Raw genomic sequence first — 17,689 nt, forward strand, 5'->3', positions numbered from 1 at the left:
GCTGTCATCCTCCTGCTCCGCGGGTGATCGGCGTATCGATCCCCCGCTGAGATAAACGGAGTCCGTCCGATGGATGGAGTGTGTGAAAGGGCCCTAAGTGTACCAGTAAAATAATGGATTCATTAAACAGCCAATTGGCAACTTACATAAATACTAGAGATGCACCAAAATCTCAGCGTTCGAAACATATCAGCCACAACTGGTGTTATTGGCATTTTGCCGATAAGAGAAAAAGGTGTCAGTAATGGTGCTGAAAACGCATGCGATATTGCCGTGATTTTACCGTGCTTATGATTTGTTTTTAATTGGATATGTTACTCAAAAACTGCATAAAAAATGTAACACGGGTGTGTTATTGATGTGTTCTTTGTGCGTTTTCAATGCATTTCAACAGGGAGGTACATTTTTAGTGCGTTTTTTTTAACAGACGAAAACTGCAGCAAGCAGGATTTTTAACACCACAATGGAAGCGCAACAGGCCAGTGTGAAGACATACAGTGGGGGAAATAATTATTTTGTACGTTTGCCCACTTCCAAAGAAATAAAGGGTCTATAATTGTTATCATAGGGGTATTTTAGAAGATAGAGACAGAATTAACCAAAAATCCAGAAAAAAAACACATTAGAAATTTAGTTGCAGTTCAGTGAGTATAATAAGTATTTGATCCGAAAGCAAAATATGACTTAGTACTTGGTGGAGAAACCCTTGTTGGCAAGCACAGAGGTAAGGCGTTTCTTGTAGTTGGTGACCAGGTTTGCACACATCTCAGGAGGGATTTTAGTCCACTCTTCTTTACTGATCTTCTCTAAATCCTTAAGGTCTTTTGGCTACTCAAAGTCTCCCTCCATATATTTTCTATAGGATTAAGGTCTGGAGACTGACTAGGCCACTCCATGACCCTAATGTGCTTCTTCTTGAGCCACTCCTTTGTTGCCTTGGCAGTATTTTTTGGGTCATTGTCATGCTGGAAGACCCATCTTCAGTGTTCTGGCTGAGGGAAGAAGGTTCTCAACCAAGATTTTACAATGCATGGCCCCGTCCATTGGCCCCTCAATGTGGCAAAGTCGGCCTGTACCTTTAGCAGAGAAAAAGCCCCAAAGCATCATTTTTCACCTCCATGCTTGACTGTGGGGATGGCGTTCTTAGGGTCATAGTAAGTTAGAGTTAGGGACTACAGAAAACAGGGTGCCTTGACAGGGCCTGTAGCTTATGCATGTATTTGCAAATTGTTAGCCAGGTCAATTTGGTTGGTTGCTGGCTGATTGGTAAGTTTGAGCTTGGAAATCTTTTTGTAATTGTTTGACACATCGCCCCTCCATTGCTCCTTTCTGCATAGACTAGTTATAGGTGGAAGCAGTGGCCACTTGTTTGTATGCTGTACACAGCTTCCTTAAACCATCACAGCACCCTGCTTTCAGCACTTCTCTCAGGAGCACTCAGCCCTGATGTATGTAGTCAATTGGTTCTCGTGCAAATATCAAAATACCTTGATGGGTGAAAGTCTGGAGAAATGGGAGTTCCTAGGCAAGCTTTAATTGCATGCAGACTGCTTTGGGTAACAGCCACATGTGACTTGCTGATCTTCTAGTGCACACTGTGAGAAGTTCACACTGTGCAGTGAAAACAGCAAGTCATTAATTTCAGTATAGAAGAGGAGCCTGTACAACTGTGCAAAACTGAAGATAAGGCTGCTTTAAGAGTAATTTCAGGCAACACATAAAACATAATCAGTGAATTACAAATGCAATCTAGCAAATGTAGCAGCTGAGTGAAAGTCACAAACTTTACGCAACCTATCTTCATTTGTAATGTGCATAACTCTTAACATTACCATCTCTCCAGCTTGATGGCTGGCGGCCACGCTAAGAACAACTCATCAATAGGAACAAATGGAATCACGATAGGCATGCGCAATAGGAAGAAGAGCTGGCTGGGGTGTTTTGCTTGCAAGACTGGGCAGCCCTGGGCAGGGTGCACAGTAAAGTTTACTTAAAGTGTTTGTTAACCTAAAAAAAAAAAAAAAAAAACAGATTCTGTTTCCTTAAAGCATGAATAACAGCACAGTGCTTGTGCTGTGTAATTTGGCCCTTTATCACCTAAAATAAGTGGCTGATCCTGCCTGGCTATACACTCCGCCCTGTAAACTGACCACGGTTTATTATGGCTGCTGACCTCCGACACCGTGGTCCATTTATGTGCCTCCGTCAACCGCAACCCTGCTCTGTCTTTCTTTGTCCTCTCCTCCCTGCCTGTCTGCTCTTTGCCCATGCCCGCTCCCTCCCCTCCTGCTGCTTTAGAACTACAATAAATACATCCCATCCCCTCTGTAACAAAGTTAGGTGCCCCGGAGTCTGTGTTATAATAAAAAAATATGCCAATCTGTACCTATATCAGAGCGTCCCCCAGTGCTCATGTGACTCCTCGGCTCTCTCTCCTCCCCGACTGACGTCAGCAGGAGTGCTCAGCCCTGCCCACTTTAGCTGTCAGCTGGGCAGAGAAGAGAGCAGAGGAGTCATGGGAGTGTCGGGAGACGCTCTGATATAGGGGTGTTAAATTACCGGACAGCTGAACTATAGGTACAGTTGTCATTTAAAGTATTTACACACTTGGAAGCAGTAAAAGAGCTAAAAAATGAGTCCTCACTGACTTACCTCTGTAGCAGCAGATACTGTGGAGTAACTCATACTTAAATATCACAGTAGAGACTCTGAAGTTGAGTCGCAGTTGGTATCTAAGATAAATTGCCTTCTGTTTACATTGGAAGGCTGGTGGGCTGTCAAGTCTTTACTTCCAGAGGAAGCAAAGGGAGATGAGCTGTAAATGCTGTGGCTTTGTTGTGAACTTTGAAGATGGATTTCTCCACAAAGCAGAACCTGCAGTTACAGAGATCACAGAGGGCTTATTTAAAACATTTAATGCGTCTTAAGAATAAGTAAATACTTTACCTTTTACACTGGGCTATCCTTAATTTACATAACCCAGCAAATCCAGCGTTTTTCTGCTGTAATCCACTGCTCTGGCACCGCATGCAGGGTCTCATGCAGGCATCATCCACCTTACATCAGGAGTTGGCTGGCCCTTCTGGACTACTGGAGCCGGCCTCCCACTGACTTGTCGCCAGGCTCTTCCTTTTCCAGCTGAAGTGCAAAAGCTAATGCCCACTGGGATACTGGATGTCAATATCCCAGGAGGCTGCAGGAGCACCTCATTCTCCACTAGATGAGAGGGGAGGGCAGGGGATGGGTGGAATGTGAAGGAAGGAAAAAAACAGGGGAAAAAAGAAAAAAACTGTCTTTTTAGGTTTTGGATAGGGAATGGCTGCAATGGTTCAAAGTTTTTTTTTTTTTTTTGAAAGTATGATTTAATGTCAATAGCCTGGCTATGGGTTAAGATCTTCTTTTGCAAAAGACTCACAATATCATTGCACTGTTTGGCTGTGTACACAGGTCACTCTTCATTAGAACCCTGCTGGAGTCTTTATATCTAACAAGATTAACCAAGTTGAGTTTATAATTAAAACGCATACTGCTAGAGGGCCTGTAAGGGTGACTGAACAATACCATGTCCCTGTTTTTAGCCTACAAAGGGACAAGAGGGCTGGAAGGACAAGCCTATGCCCTTCCTGTCTCCTATATATTCTCCATACTCAGCGTAAATGTTATCTGAACAAAGTTCAGTAATCTGCGACAAATATTATTACAGGAGGGGCTGAGAGTTTTTAAGCAAGTGCAAAATGGAACAAAACTGATCTTCGCCAAGGTGAATACTGGAAGTCTTGGTTCAAGCTTTGGACTGGTTTGCACCTGTGCAATGCGTCATATATGCAGGTTGCTCTTTATGTGCATTTTGGATGCACTGCCAGTGAACATCATGTAACAGTTTACGGTAATTGAGGCTGCATTGTAGATGCAGCTAGCGTTATATATATATATATATATATATACAGTATACCGTATTTTTCGGACTATAAGGCGCACTGAAAATCCTAAAATGTGATCAAAAACTGGCAGTGCGCCTTATATATGAAAATAGTTTGAAAATTTACCGTTAACTGGATGGTTTGACCAAAGGGGTGCAACCACTGGACATAAGTGTCAATCGTTCCTTCAAGGTGAAACTGCGAATCACGTGGGAAAACTGGATGATGGAACTCCTTCACGAAGACCGGGAGGCAACGCCGGGCCAGTTATGCCACTGTGTGCCAGTGGATAGTGGATGCCTGGCATAAAGTATCCGCCAGAACTGTCATCCGAGGGTTCGCGATGAGTACCTGCCAGTAAACCTTGCGCGGATCAACAAAAATCAAAAAAAAGTGCGCCTTATATATGAAAAAAGTATAAAAATTTATCGTTCACTGATACTGCGCCTCATAATCCGGTGTGCCTTATAGTCGTGAAAATACGGTATATATATAAGGGCCATTCACAATGGCCCTTCTAGCTTGCAGCACTAGGGTAGTTGGTTCGAATCTCAGCCAGGACAATATCTGCATGGAGTTTGCATGTTCTTCCTGTGCTTATGTGGGTTTTCTCCTGCACTCCAATGACATGCTGGTAGGTTAACTGGCTCCAGGCTAAACTGGCCCTAGTATGTGCATAGGCGATATAGGGAGTTTAGATTGTATGCTCTTAGGGCAGGGACCGATGTCAGTGTACAGCATGTAAGTGCTGTGTAAACTGATGATGCTATATAAATTCCTGTAATAAATAAATAAAATAAAGCTGACCGGAAAACACGAATGAACCACAAGCTCAGAGAAGACTTCTGTGTTTGAACAGAGAATTAAGTCATACGATTAATATTTATACAATTTTTAGAGCAGGTAATTAACGAGGAGCGGAGCTGCGGCGAAGGCGGCCGGACCTATCCTCACAATATAGTACTTATATAAGACTAGTCAAACATGATCTTTGCACAGCAAGATGCATCTACTGTGATCTCTGAATGCTGACAGTCATTTAATCTGCAACCAGATACACCCAAACCATGGCTCTGCACAGCAGCTCATCCAGGGATATAGACCAAACTCCCAGCAAGCAGCAGTACAGGCCTCCATGTATACACAAAGAGCTGCACTGTAATGGAATCCTGGGGTAATTATCAGCCTGTGGAATGCAAATCCATTACTGGAGAGCAATGAGCGAATCAGCTACAGGTAAATACACCTGCGATAGAACACTGTGGATTTAAGGCTGACTAAGGGGGGTGATTTTGAAAGTTTTGCGACTGATCTGAATAATTTTGATCACATTGGGGTAGACCAGGGGTACCTATGTACCGTCACAAGAACCAGAAGTCCCAGCAACCTATGACAGCCAGGTACTTCCCTCCATAGAATGGGGTGCTAATCTTAACATGACTGCAGCACCCCCTGAGTAGAGTAAAAGTTTAGACAGATGTGGCATTTCACCAAATTCAAAGCCCACCACTTGTTTTTTTATGGTATACCCGCCTATGTATGGGTATCAACAGCTTAATGAACAAGAGATGGGGTCCGTCCACAAAACCGCTACGGAAGGACGCTGGCGCCAGGTTCGATCACTTCTATTTAATGATAATATTGTATTGGTTTAAGGAGACTCATGTACAATACGTAATAAACAATTACATTTTAGGACTATGGCTAGCATAAGAGTTCCTAGCCTGGAGGAGGGGGGTATGGGAGTCTCGGGGGTTAAATTCAAGGCTGCTGCAAGAGGAGTGAGACCCCACTGCCAATGGAGTGGCTGAGAGAATGAAGCCTTGAGTAAGATATGAAGCCAGAGTGAGATTCAGCCCACCTGTAACTGAAATCCTAGTTTTGGGTGGAAATGAATCCTGAATACACCTGTAAAATGACAAAGTGAAGGACACTCCTCCATACAGAAGACTCACAGCTGTATGTACTAAACAGAACAGGTGACTCACCTGCAGTTCCATCCTCACGGGGCGAGGTGCTGGCCCCCCCTGCACCAGCATTGCATCCCCCCGCCTGCACTCTGGTGTGATGACTGGTGTCACTGGTAACAAGGAAGACGAGCTGGCTGCTGGATGGAGAGGAGAGGAGGAAGTGCAGGAAGCAGTCTGCAAAAATAAAACTGCCTTTTTCTTCCTGACCTTGCAACCTGAGGCTGAGTCTGTGTGCATGGGGAGGGGACAGACCTGGCGGTGTCACGTGTGGCCCAGGTGAACTCCTTCTGAATTTAACTCCTGCAACGCTGAGCCTGCTCCACTCTGCAGTGAATATACAACAGCCGCTCTGGCAAGGACCTCTGCATTATGTTTGCTGAATATATGAAAGCCACAACTCACAATATGTCCAGTACAGAACCTGCTCTGCTCTACAGTAAAAGTACAACAGCCACCCTGGCATGCCGCCCTGCTTCACTCTACATTAAATATTACACCCAGTTCAGCAAAGAGATCTTCACTCCACTCTATATTGTATATACAGCATCTCACAAAAGTGAGTACACCCCACGCATTTTTTTGTAAATATTTTATTCTAACTTTTCATGTGACAACACTGAAGAAATGACACTTTGCTACAATGTAAAGTAGTGAGTGTACAGCTTGTATAACGGCCCTTTTACACGGGCGCTCCGTATGTCCGCAAATCATCCAATTTTTTTGCGGATGATTTACGGACATAATGTAAGTCAATGGCGTTGCGGATGTCAGCGGAATACCATCCGCTAACATCCGATTTTCTTCCTTTCAGTTCTGTTCCGTTTTTTGGAACGGAACAGAACCCTATTTTTCCTTCGTTCAAAAAACGGAAAGGAAGCCAAATCGGATGTCAGCGGTGTCATCCGCTGACATCCGCAATGCCCATAGACTTACATTATGTCCGTATATCATCCGCAAATGGATGGGATGATATGCAGACATACGGAGCGGATGACACAAGTGTCATCCGCTCGGTGAAAAAATAAAAAAGTGCCGGAGCGGATCGCAATGTGGTCCGCTCCGTGTGAAAGAGCCCTAACAGTGTAAATTTGCTGTCCCCTCAAAATAACTCAACACACAGCCATTAATGTCTGAACCACTGGCAACAAAAGTGAGTACACCCTTAAGTGGAAATGTCCAAATTGGCCCCAAAGTGTCAATATTTTGTGTGGTCACCATTATTTTCCAGCATTGCCTTAACCCTCTTGGTCATGGAGTTCACCAGAGCTTCACAGGTTGCCACTGGAGTCCTCTTCCACTCCTCCATGATGACATCACGGAGCTGGTGGATGTTAGAGACCTTGCGCTCCTCCACCTTTCATTTGAGGATGCCTCACAGATGCTCAATAGGGTTTAGGTCTGGAGACATGCTTGGCCAGTCCATCACCTTTACCCTCAGCTTCTTTAGCAAGGCAGTGGTCGTCTTGGAGGTGTGTTTGGGGTCGTTATGTAGGAATACTGCCCTGCGGCCCAGTCTCTGAAGGGAGGGGATCATGCTCTGCTTCAGTATGTCACAGTACATGTTGGCAATCATGGTTCCCTCAATGAACTGTAGCTCCCCAGTGCCGGCAGCACTCATACAGCCCCAGACCATGACACTCCCATCACCATGCTTGACTGTAGGCAAGACACACTTGTCTTTGTACTCCTCACCTGGTTTCCACCACACACACTTGACAAAATCTGAACCAAATAAGTTTATCTTGGTCTCATCTGACCACAGGACATGGTTCCAGTAATCCATGTCCTTAGTCTGCTTGTCTTCAGCAAACTGTTTGCGGGCTTTCTTGTGCATCATCTTTAGAAGAGGCTTCCTTCTGGGATGACAGCCATGCAGACCAATTTGATGCAGTGTGCGGCGTATGATCTGAGCACTGACAGGCTGACCCCCCACCCCTTCAACCTCTGCAGCAATGCTGGTAGCACTCATATCTATTTCCCAAAGACAACCTCTGGATATGACGCTGAGCATGTGCACTCAACTTGTTTGGTTGACCATGGTGAGGCCTGATCTGAGTGGAACCTGTCCTGTTAAACTGTATCAGTTGAGCATTGAGCGCTCTGCTCCACTCAGAGAATATACAAAATCCACTATGGATTGAATATCTACTATACTTTTGTTGAATATCCAAAAGCCACAACTCATAATATCCCCAGATCAGAGTTCTGCTCCACTCTACAGTAAAAGTACAACTGCCACTCCAACACGGAGCCTTGTGTTGCTCTACAGTGAATATAGAACAGTCAGTTGAGTGTGGAGATCTCTGCTCTTCTCTACATACACATACCATGGTCATAACTCCTACAACTATGGCTCCTCCAGCATGAACCCCCTTCTCCACTCTACACTGAATATACCTCTGCCATTATTTCTACAACTATGACTCCTCTAGCATGGAGCTCTGCTCCAGTCTGCAATGCATATACCACAATCATAACCCCTACATCTACAGCTCCTCCAGCATGGAGCCCTGCTCCACTCTACAGTGAATATACAACAGCATGGAGGTTTGCTCCACTCTACAATGAATATACCACTACTTTAACTCATACAACTACTGTACAGCTCCTCCATCATGGAGTCCTGTGTTGCTCTGCAGTAAATATACAACAGCCAGTCGAGCACGGAGGGCTCTTCGCTTCTCTTTCTACAAATATAGCTACTCCAACACGGAGCTCTGCTCCAATCTACACTGATTGTATACTCTCCACAGCTCCAAACTAATAAAAATGAATAGAAGAGAAACAGAAAGGCCAATTTGCTGTCCTGTTATCCTGAGGACAGGTGGGACTGGATGCTAGCCCCGACTCGGGAAAGAAATTGGCTGCACACCTCCACCAGTTCAGTAAATTTATTGAAACCTGTATAAAACTGCCACCAGGAAAAGGACACATACCATGGGCAGGTTGATGCGTTTCACACTGACAACGTTCTTCACGGTTTTGAAGAAGCGTGGCAGTTTTATACATGTTTCAAAAAATCTATTGGACCCATAGAGGTGTGCAGCCAATTTCTTTCCCAAGTTATTAAAAATTAAGCCCATTTGAAAATGAATGAACCTAGATGGTGATCAATAAAGCAGATTATTTTTGCACGTTAATAAATTAAAATAATATTCCCCGAATCTCATTTTCTGTCTGAGACTCCAGGAGAGAGATCCCAGAGGTCTCAATTTGTCAATTATTTATCCCTCCTGCGGCCAAGGCATCCCATTAGATTCTGAGATGGTGGAGGGCATTCAAGAGCTTCCAGAAATCATAGGCCTTTAGAGCTTGGAAGAGGGAGGAGGTGAGAAGGAGACAATTAGGTGTGTTGCAGTGTAATGTTGATAGGAGGAGAAAGCAGAGTGACAGAAAGTTGAGCTGATCAGTCTTCTGTCTCTTTTGCTGTCCAGTTCCAGGGTGTGGGTGGGGAGTGGACCTGGAAGTAAAACGGCAGCAGAGAAAGATCAGGTCCTCTGCCCCAACAGACAGTAGACCTCTGTGGCAAAGCTGTGGATGACTGAATGGACAGAAATACAAATAATTTGGCATGTGAACAGTTCCTTTATGTGTATTTAAACTGTGAATTGGGCTGTTTGCTATGAGTTCAGCCTTAAGGCTTTCCCAGACTAGTTTGCACTAGTAGGAGCGGCTTGGAAATTTACAGAAAACTGAATTTGCCTGGAAACCGTTTTCACCTTATTTTAGCCCAGAAATGAAGGGAATGGAATGCAGAGGTGTGGCCGGTGTGGATATTTTTTTTTAATACGAGTTTAATGACGATAAAAGCAAACACTTGATGTTCCACCCAGAATCTGTACAGGGGGGTCAGTGGAAAATACACATTGTCAGATTCCTCTGAGTATTATGAAGATTCTGTGCAATTTCAGTAAAATTACCATTAGACGTAGAAAAATATGGACTGTATGTGTTTGTAACAGTTATACACAGCTGGCAGAACTTAACAAAATATAGGACCTTTGTGTCCCAATCCCAATTATCTGTACATTGTACTCTTCCACAGCTTATATCATAGGATGGATAGGATAGGCTCTGAGGAAGAGGCGTATGCCTTGAAACGCGTCAGCCGTCATCCTAATAGGACAAGGGACATTCGTATGGACTACTCTCGATACTCAAGATTTTGAGTCCGATGTGATTGATTTATACCTTTGCTTGTGAGTAGCCATTTTTATGTTTTAACAATAAAGCCCAGATTTAGGATAATGCGTTAGGTCGATGCGCCTTTCTTTGTGTTTCTTGTTTGTCATAGGATGGATCCTTGTCTAATTCTCCTCTGCTTATCCCTCAATTCTTATATCGTCTGGTTCAACCATCTCAGGGATATTGAAAGGTATAACCTCTAAAAGGATGAAATCATACTCTATTCCCCCCAACTGAACATCTTTACCCCAATTTATCTGTGGAACACTTGCCAACAATTATTGTGCATTTGGATTGGACTCTACTTTCGTGTTTCTATTTTGACCAGGCCTTCTTCTGACACTTTTTGTTTATGAGATAAATCAGTTTTTTTGGTAGAAAATGACTTAGAACCCCCAAGCAGAGACCCTAGGGAATAAAATGGCAGTCACTGCAATTTTTAATGTCACACAGTATATACAGTGTTTTTTTTAACACAATTTTTTGGGGAAAAAATATGAGGGTTCTTCAAAAAGTTTCCACACGGAATGTCCCCAGATCCATGAATTGTGGACAGGAATCATAGCTCTGTATTGCAGGCTCCAGGCGACCATTGTTCCTGCGACGCCGGAACTGGCCTTGTTGTCTTTGTTACCCGGTTCCTTCCGGTCGATCAAGAGAGACGTTCTGAGGTTTTTCTTGGCGGCTGTTCGGACGGTGATACCCAGACACTGGAGGACCAAGCACGTACCCTCTAAACTTGAGTGGGCTCTGGAACTGGATCGGCTTAGGGACATGGAAAACCTGTTGGCGCGGGAGGGGGGCAGGGAGGACCGATTCTCTGCTGCTTGGAGGTCCTGGGACATGTTTCGGTGTTCGGATGCCTTTCAGTCCTGGCTCGGGACGTCTGTGCTACCCGGTGCTGGGGGGCAGTAGTGGGACGTGGGCGGCCCCCTTCTGATTTCATCCACCTTCTTTTCCTCCCTTGGCATACCTTTTTACATTCTCCTGCTTTATCCCATCCTCTAAGCTCTTTTCCCCTCTCTAGCTATACCATTGACACCATAAGGCAATCCTCTTTGCTTTTTTGTTGTTTTTAGGCGTTTCTTACTGGAAAACCGAGATATTTAACAATGCCTACCACACTTTCCACATTCTTCCCAAGTGACGCCAGCCATGAAAGTGTTTGTACCGGTGTTGGCCTTTCTTTGATTTTTCTCTTATTTATGTTAACACCTGACACCCCAAGTTGCTGTTATCTTGTCCTTGTGCTGCTGCCAGGTTCTAATGGACCTGGCGATTTAGGTTCCATATTGGCACTTATTGATGTTGATTGTTATATGCATTTACTCACGGTTTACTTTATGTCATTCCTGAACAGCTTATTTTAATGTATGTTTCATGCTCCATGCTTCTCCCCTAACTCTGTAAAACCCTTCTCTTTCAATAAAATAAGATTGAACTAAAAAGTTTCCACACATTTTTAAGTTCCATTAAATATAACCCCTCATACACTTTAATGGATTTTAAAGCAAAAAACAAAGTATATAACCCAAATTTTGGTAAAATATAAAAGATGATGTTACCCTGAGTAAAAAGATGCCTAATCTTTTTAATTTTTAATTTAAACAAATTAAGCTTTAAAATTGCGCACGCTTGTGGAATGGCGACAAACTACAATACTTAAAAAAGCTTTAAAAATGTTTACAGATTACCAGTTTAGACCCTGTTCACACCTGAGCGTTTTTCAGCTTGTAAAACGCTCATCTCTAAAGTCTCAAAACGCCCAACAAGCAAAATCCTATTTATTTCAATGGCTGCTGTTCACATATGAGCGTTTTGCCACCTGAAACAAAATGCCTGAAGCTCAAAAAAGTACATGAGCTTCTTTTCTGGCAGATTACAAGCGTTTTTGTTAGATGTCAATGCCTGCCTCCAAACACCTGCAAAAAACGCCTGAAAAAGACCCAAAAAAACAGCTGAAAACAATACGCTCAGGTCTGAATGGAGCCTTAGGCCCCTTTCACACAGGGAGTCCGTCAGGCGGACTCCGTTTTTCTCAGCGGGGGATCGACCTGCCGATCCCCCGCTGAGCAGGCGGATGGCAGCTGTGTCTCTGCGCTGTGTGCGGAGACACAGCTGTCGGGTCCCCGCTGTTCTCTATGGGGGAATCGGATGGGAACGGACCGTCTGTCTGTTCTCATCCGATCCAATCCGCTCCGCTGGATGGATGGAAAATAGGGTTTCCATCCGTCCAGATTAAACCGATCGGATGTCAGCAGACATGTCTCCGCTGACATCCGATGCCCCATAGAGATGCATGGGGTGACCGTTCAGATCCGCTAAAGAAAACTGACAGGTGGATCTGAACGGTCCACCTGTGTGAAAGGGGCCTTAGAGTTACGGAGGAGGTCTAGTGCTAAAATGATTGCTCTCATTAGAACATTTGTGGCAATAGCTCACATGTCTGGTGCAAACGCTGTTTACATATGCATGCCTATGACCTACGTATGCGTTTGCTTCTATTACACTGTCCTTTTAATTTTGTTTATTTTTTGATCACTTTTATTCCTATCACAAAAATTGTAAACAACCCTTGTGACAGAAATAAGGGATGGCAGGTCCCCTTTATGGAGACATCTGGGGTCTCTCCTCTACCCTTGAAAACCACAAGAAAAAACAACAACATTAATTTGATGCTTGTTTACATCCACCCTAGACTGGAAGTGATGTCATGATGTCACTCCGGTCCTCCTAATTCATAGAGGGGAGGAGAGACGATCTGGTTTCTTCTCACCTCTACGTCCAACCGTGTGAACCTCTGGATCATTTCCCCAGACGGGACCCCTCTTGTTGTTTCTAAAAGTGATCCAGCGGCTAATCAGCCACTCAGATCGCTGTTAGCTGAAAGAAAATCGCCATCAGAAAAAGTTTTGCAATACTCAGAGGAATCTGACAATGTGCTTAAGCTATCAGCCATAACCCCAGTAAACCACTTCAAACCTGTAACGTAAATGCACGTTAGAGGTCTTAAGGTTTCTGCCCACGTAACGCATATGTGCGGTGGCAAATAGAATGGGCATTAATACCCCATGCACCGCACACGTATGACAATTAAAAGCATAGGTTTCTGCGCTGAGAGAGCGCTCCTTGCATGTTCCCTACACAAATACTGAGCTGTCAAAGACAATACTAATGACCGGGAAGCATCAGGACCGACTCCTGTTCATGTTACCACTGTGACAGCCAATCTCAGTAAATCAATGTCAATATTTCTATTGCATACGTTCCTGGGAGTAAGCTTGAGGGTAGAGGGGGCTGAAGCAACAGCCAGCTGGAGACTGGAAGCATCACAGATCAGTGTACATATTTCAAAAAGATAATGACAAGATAATAACAAGAAGGTATTTAAAATATCACATCTATTCATGAACACGTGTGCAGTGACATAGAGATAAAAAACAAAAAAGAGTCCATAAGGCTCCGTTCACATGTAGGCGTTTTGGGGCGTTTTTGGGGAGTTTTTCTGCTCTAGGATCAGCTCTCAAAACGCCCAACAAGACAAATCCTATTCATTTCAATGGCCCCTGTTCACATCTGAGTGTTTTGACGCTGTGAGCAAAACGCCCAACACTCAAAAAAGTACATGAGCTTCTTTTTGGGTAGATTACAGGCGTTTTCCATTGGTTTCTATTCAATCTAAAAACGCCTGCACAAAAAACGCCTGTAAATCGCGGTAAAACGCGCGAAAACGCTACGCTCAGGTGTGAATGTAGCCTAAGAGACTTGGGTCCCAGAATGGATAATTGATGGAAAGCTGTAATCCAATGGCGGAATCCCAATAGGTGGTGAGGCAGGAGGAAAACACCCGTGACAGGATATAAGATATGGCTGCTTACCAGAATAAATGTGCCTCCAACTTAATGGACAGGCCACGATAGGCTTGGTAGAAAACTCAGCTCAAACTCTTGCCTCCACAAACACAGGGATATAGGCATAGATCCATACACCCGCAATCGACTAAGGCTCCAAAGTGTAGACAGATGAAACGATATATTCAAATAAGGCTCCAATCATATGTGATGCCATACACGTAGGAAAGAAGATTGAGGGAGACCATAGCGTAATCCAGTTTAAATACCAAAAAGCATTTATTTAGGTCACACTTACATTTATGTAGACAAATACATGCAGACGGTTAAAACCACGGCGTCCCGCGGTGAAGTAACAAGCCGGCGTTCAGAGGGGCGTGATCAGCGTGGTGTCCGGTACAGCCCGACCGGTTTCGTCAGATGTGATGTCGTCCGGAGCGTGGTTACCGGACACCGCCTTCACGCCAATTATATTCCCCTTATGGTCAGCACTTCCGCTTTCCCCGCCAATCATTACTAACTGAGGGCGGAAGTGTCGCAGATGCACATCCATGTGTGAGGGCGGAACTGACAACGTAACAGGAACCTCTCATCACGAGACGTGTCAATATAATAATATCCATAGCGGAATAGTCTAACACCAATAAAAGCACAAGGAAACAGTGTTTGCAAGTGTACATATTTGCCAGCACACCCAGGATCTTCAAATAGTGTCCAAAGGTTTTATGGAATAATAAAAGTGCAAAGTTTCGGGGCTGCACGGGACTACTTTGTCAGGCATGTAATGATCATGATCACATGCCTGATGAAGGTGCCCAGCACAGCCCTAAAACATTACACTTTTCCACTGTGTTGTGTACTTCTTGAATAAAAACTTTGGACACCATTTGAAGATCCTTGACGTGCTGGCAAACATGTATACTGAGCCAATTAGAGGGCACATGATTAGGCAGACCATCCTCCACCATGGGTGTAATAACCCAGCTGGAGGGATGCCAAGGTGGGTGGGAAGGGGTTAAAGCCCAACTCCGGGCACAACACAAATAATTTACCCAAGAGGCCCTCCCCCTGCAAGGGTAAAATAATAAACCCAGAGGATTGCAGCGGCCTCCCTTGAGCTGTGCAACCGTTCCCGAAGCCGTCTCTGTAAGCTGCTCTCTTCTGCGGTTGCATGCTTGCACCCACCACATACAACAGCCCTACCCTATATATGATGAGGCTGAGGCCACAGACTGAAGCTTCAGGAGGAAGAGGACAGCGTTATGTAGACTCTCATTCTACCCCTTATGCCTCGTACACACGTGCAGATTGTCGGCCGAAAAGATTCGGCCGACGACCGATCGGCCGATTGTAGGCTTGTTAGTATGATGCTTCCGACAGCGCACTTTCGGCCGAAAAGAATCTGTCGTGCAAGCATTAAAATTTTTGTATGCCGACACCAGACCGGCCGATTGTTCGCCAGTCAATACTGAATTCGGCCGACAGACAGCAGATTTGCAAGACTGGGCATGCTCAGAAAAGAAAAAACACACGGAAAGTTAACCATCACATGACATCACTTCTGCAGTCGGCTGTAGTCGGTGGACAAAATTCTTGTGCAGTCTTTTGCACTTTTCAACAGACACGACAGCCCTGGACAAAAGACGGCCGATCGTTCGGCTGACGATCTGCATGTGTGTACGAGGCATTAGGCTTAATGAGCATTTAAAGCAGAGTTCCGTCCCCCCTTAAAAAAATACTGTAGCTGCTGACTTTTAAATATTAGAACTTACCTGTCCAGGGAGCCCGCGATGTCGGCACCCGAAGCCTATTTACATATCGGCTCTCGGGTGCCACCGCCGCAATCCAGGGTAAGGGAATCCTTCCCTACTGCGCATGCGCAAAGCATGCTGCGCTTTGTAATTGGCCAGGCGGAGGAAAATGGAGGGGGCCGAACTTCCAAGGGACAGCACCGCGGTGCTGTCTCCCGGAAGTGGGGAAGGGTATCTGTCAAAAACAGGTACCCGTTCCCCCCTCCCCCCCTGAAAGGTGCCAAATGGGGCACCGGAGGGGGGGGGGGCAGATCAGCGGAGTCCCACTTTTGAGTGGAACTCCGCTTTAACCCAGGGTTTCTTACCCAGAGTTCCTCCTGAGGTTGCTATGGATTCCTTAGAGAAATTGGCAATTTCTGCCCCTCAGATAAGTTCCCAATGACACTATTGTTCCTTTTAGCTATCTGTAAGGGGGTAATTCTTCCCAATGATTACAAGAGTAAGTGACTGTCACACTAATGTGTCTTGAGTTGTAGATTTTTAATTTTTAGCAGGGATCCCCTGAGACCAGACATTTATTTCAAGGGTTCCTCTGTGTTGAAAAGGTTGAGAAAGGCTGATTTAACCCTTGCAGTGGGGGGAGGGTGACACTGCAGGGTTTTTTTTGTGTGTGTGCCCAGAGTTAGGCTTTAGTATAAAAAATAATTCATAAACCTTTATAATACACTGTGCAGTTTCAAATGTCTGAATTGAGCAGCTGAAGGTTGCACAGAAAGCGGCCTGGGTCATGTGACTTTAAACCCTAACTGAGTTGCTCCTTGCGAAATGCAAGTCAATATAAAAGAAAGAGGATTTATCCAGTTTCTCTATCCTGTGTTTGCAAGAACTGTACATTAGAGGGGAAAAAACAAAGAATCTGCAGCACTCACAACTTCCCTATTCTCATTTTAGTGAAGATGTCTAAATAAGGAAATTCCTGTAATTTCACCCCACAAAGCCAAAAGAAGGAAGTCAAATATTCACAGGTACTTAGCTTCATCCAGGAAAGAGTTCATGATTAACAGCTGCTGGTTTTAATTTATTAAATGACAAACAGCTTTAACCACTTAAGCCCCGGAAGATTTTACCCCCTTCCTGACCAGGGCCTATTTTGCGATTCGACACTACGTTACTTTAACGGACAATTGCGCAGTCGTGCGACGCTGTACCTAAACAAATTTGATGTCCTTTTTTTCCCAGAAACAGAGCTTTCTTTTGGTGGTATTTGATCACCTGTGCGATTTTTTGATCATGTGCTATAAACAAAAAAAAAGTGACAATTTTGCAAAAATAACAATATTTTTTACATTTTTTTTATATGAAATTCCCAAAAAAATGTAAAAATCTAAATTTTTTAACATTTTAGGCCAATTTGTTTTATGCTACATATTTTTGGTTTAAAAAAAAAAAAATTGCAAAAAGCGTATTTTGATTGGTTTGCGCAAAAGTTTTTGCGTTTACTAACTAAGGGAAAGATTTTTGTCATTTTTGTTGCTTTTTTTTTTTTAACGAGTAATGGCGGCGATCTGCGTTTTTTTTTTTGCGGGACTGCGGCATTGTGGCGGACAGATCGGACCCTTGACTGACATTTTTTGACACTTTTGGGGTTACCAGTGACATTACTAAGGTAATCAGTGCTATATATATGCACTGTTACTGTAAAAATGACACTGGCAGTGAAGGGGGTTAACTTTTTTTTAGAGGGAGGGGTTATGTGTGTCCCTAGGGGCGTGCTTCTAACTGTGATTGGCTGTGGCTTGAGGTGTAGGAACAGTGATCAACGGTCCTACATAGTAGAACTGTATGATCACTATTCCTACACAGGGGAGAATGACAGGCGGCTTGTTTACATTAGCCGCCTGCCTTTCTCCCGCTCTAACGGACGATCGCCGGGGGACATCGGGTCCGCCGGGCAGACACGCAGGGGGGGGGGGGGGTCCGTGACCGAGCAGGGGGCGCGCATCCGGCGGCGC

At 44.5% G+C, this 17,689-nt stretch overlaps 1 protein-coding gene across 1 annotated transcript in view; it reads right to left on the reverse strand.

The window, feature by feature from the left end:
* RAB11FIP3 (RAB11 family interacting protein 3) overlaps positions 1-17,689 on the reverse strand; it is a 174,676-nt gene that overhangs the window by 60,051 nt on the left and 96,936 nt on the right. The window lies entirely within an intron of this gene.

This window comes from Pelophylax lessonae (genome assembly GCF_965119305.1).
Source record: "Pelophylax lessonae genome assembly, chromosome: 6".
Classification (NCBI taxonomy): Eukaryota; Metazoa; Chordata; class Amphibia; order Anura; family Ranidae; genus Pelophylax; species Pelophylax lessonae.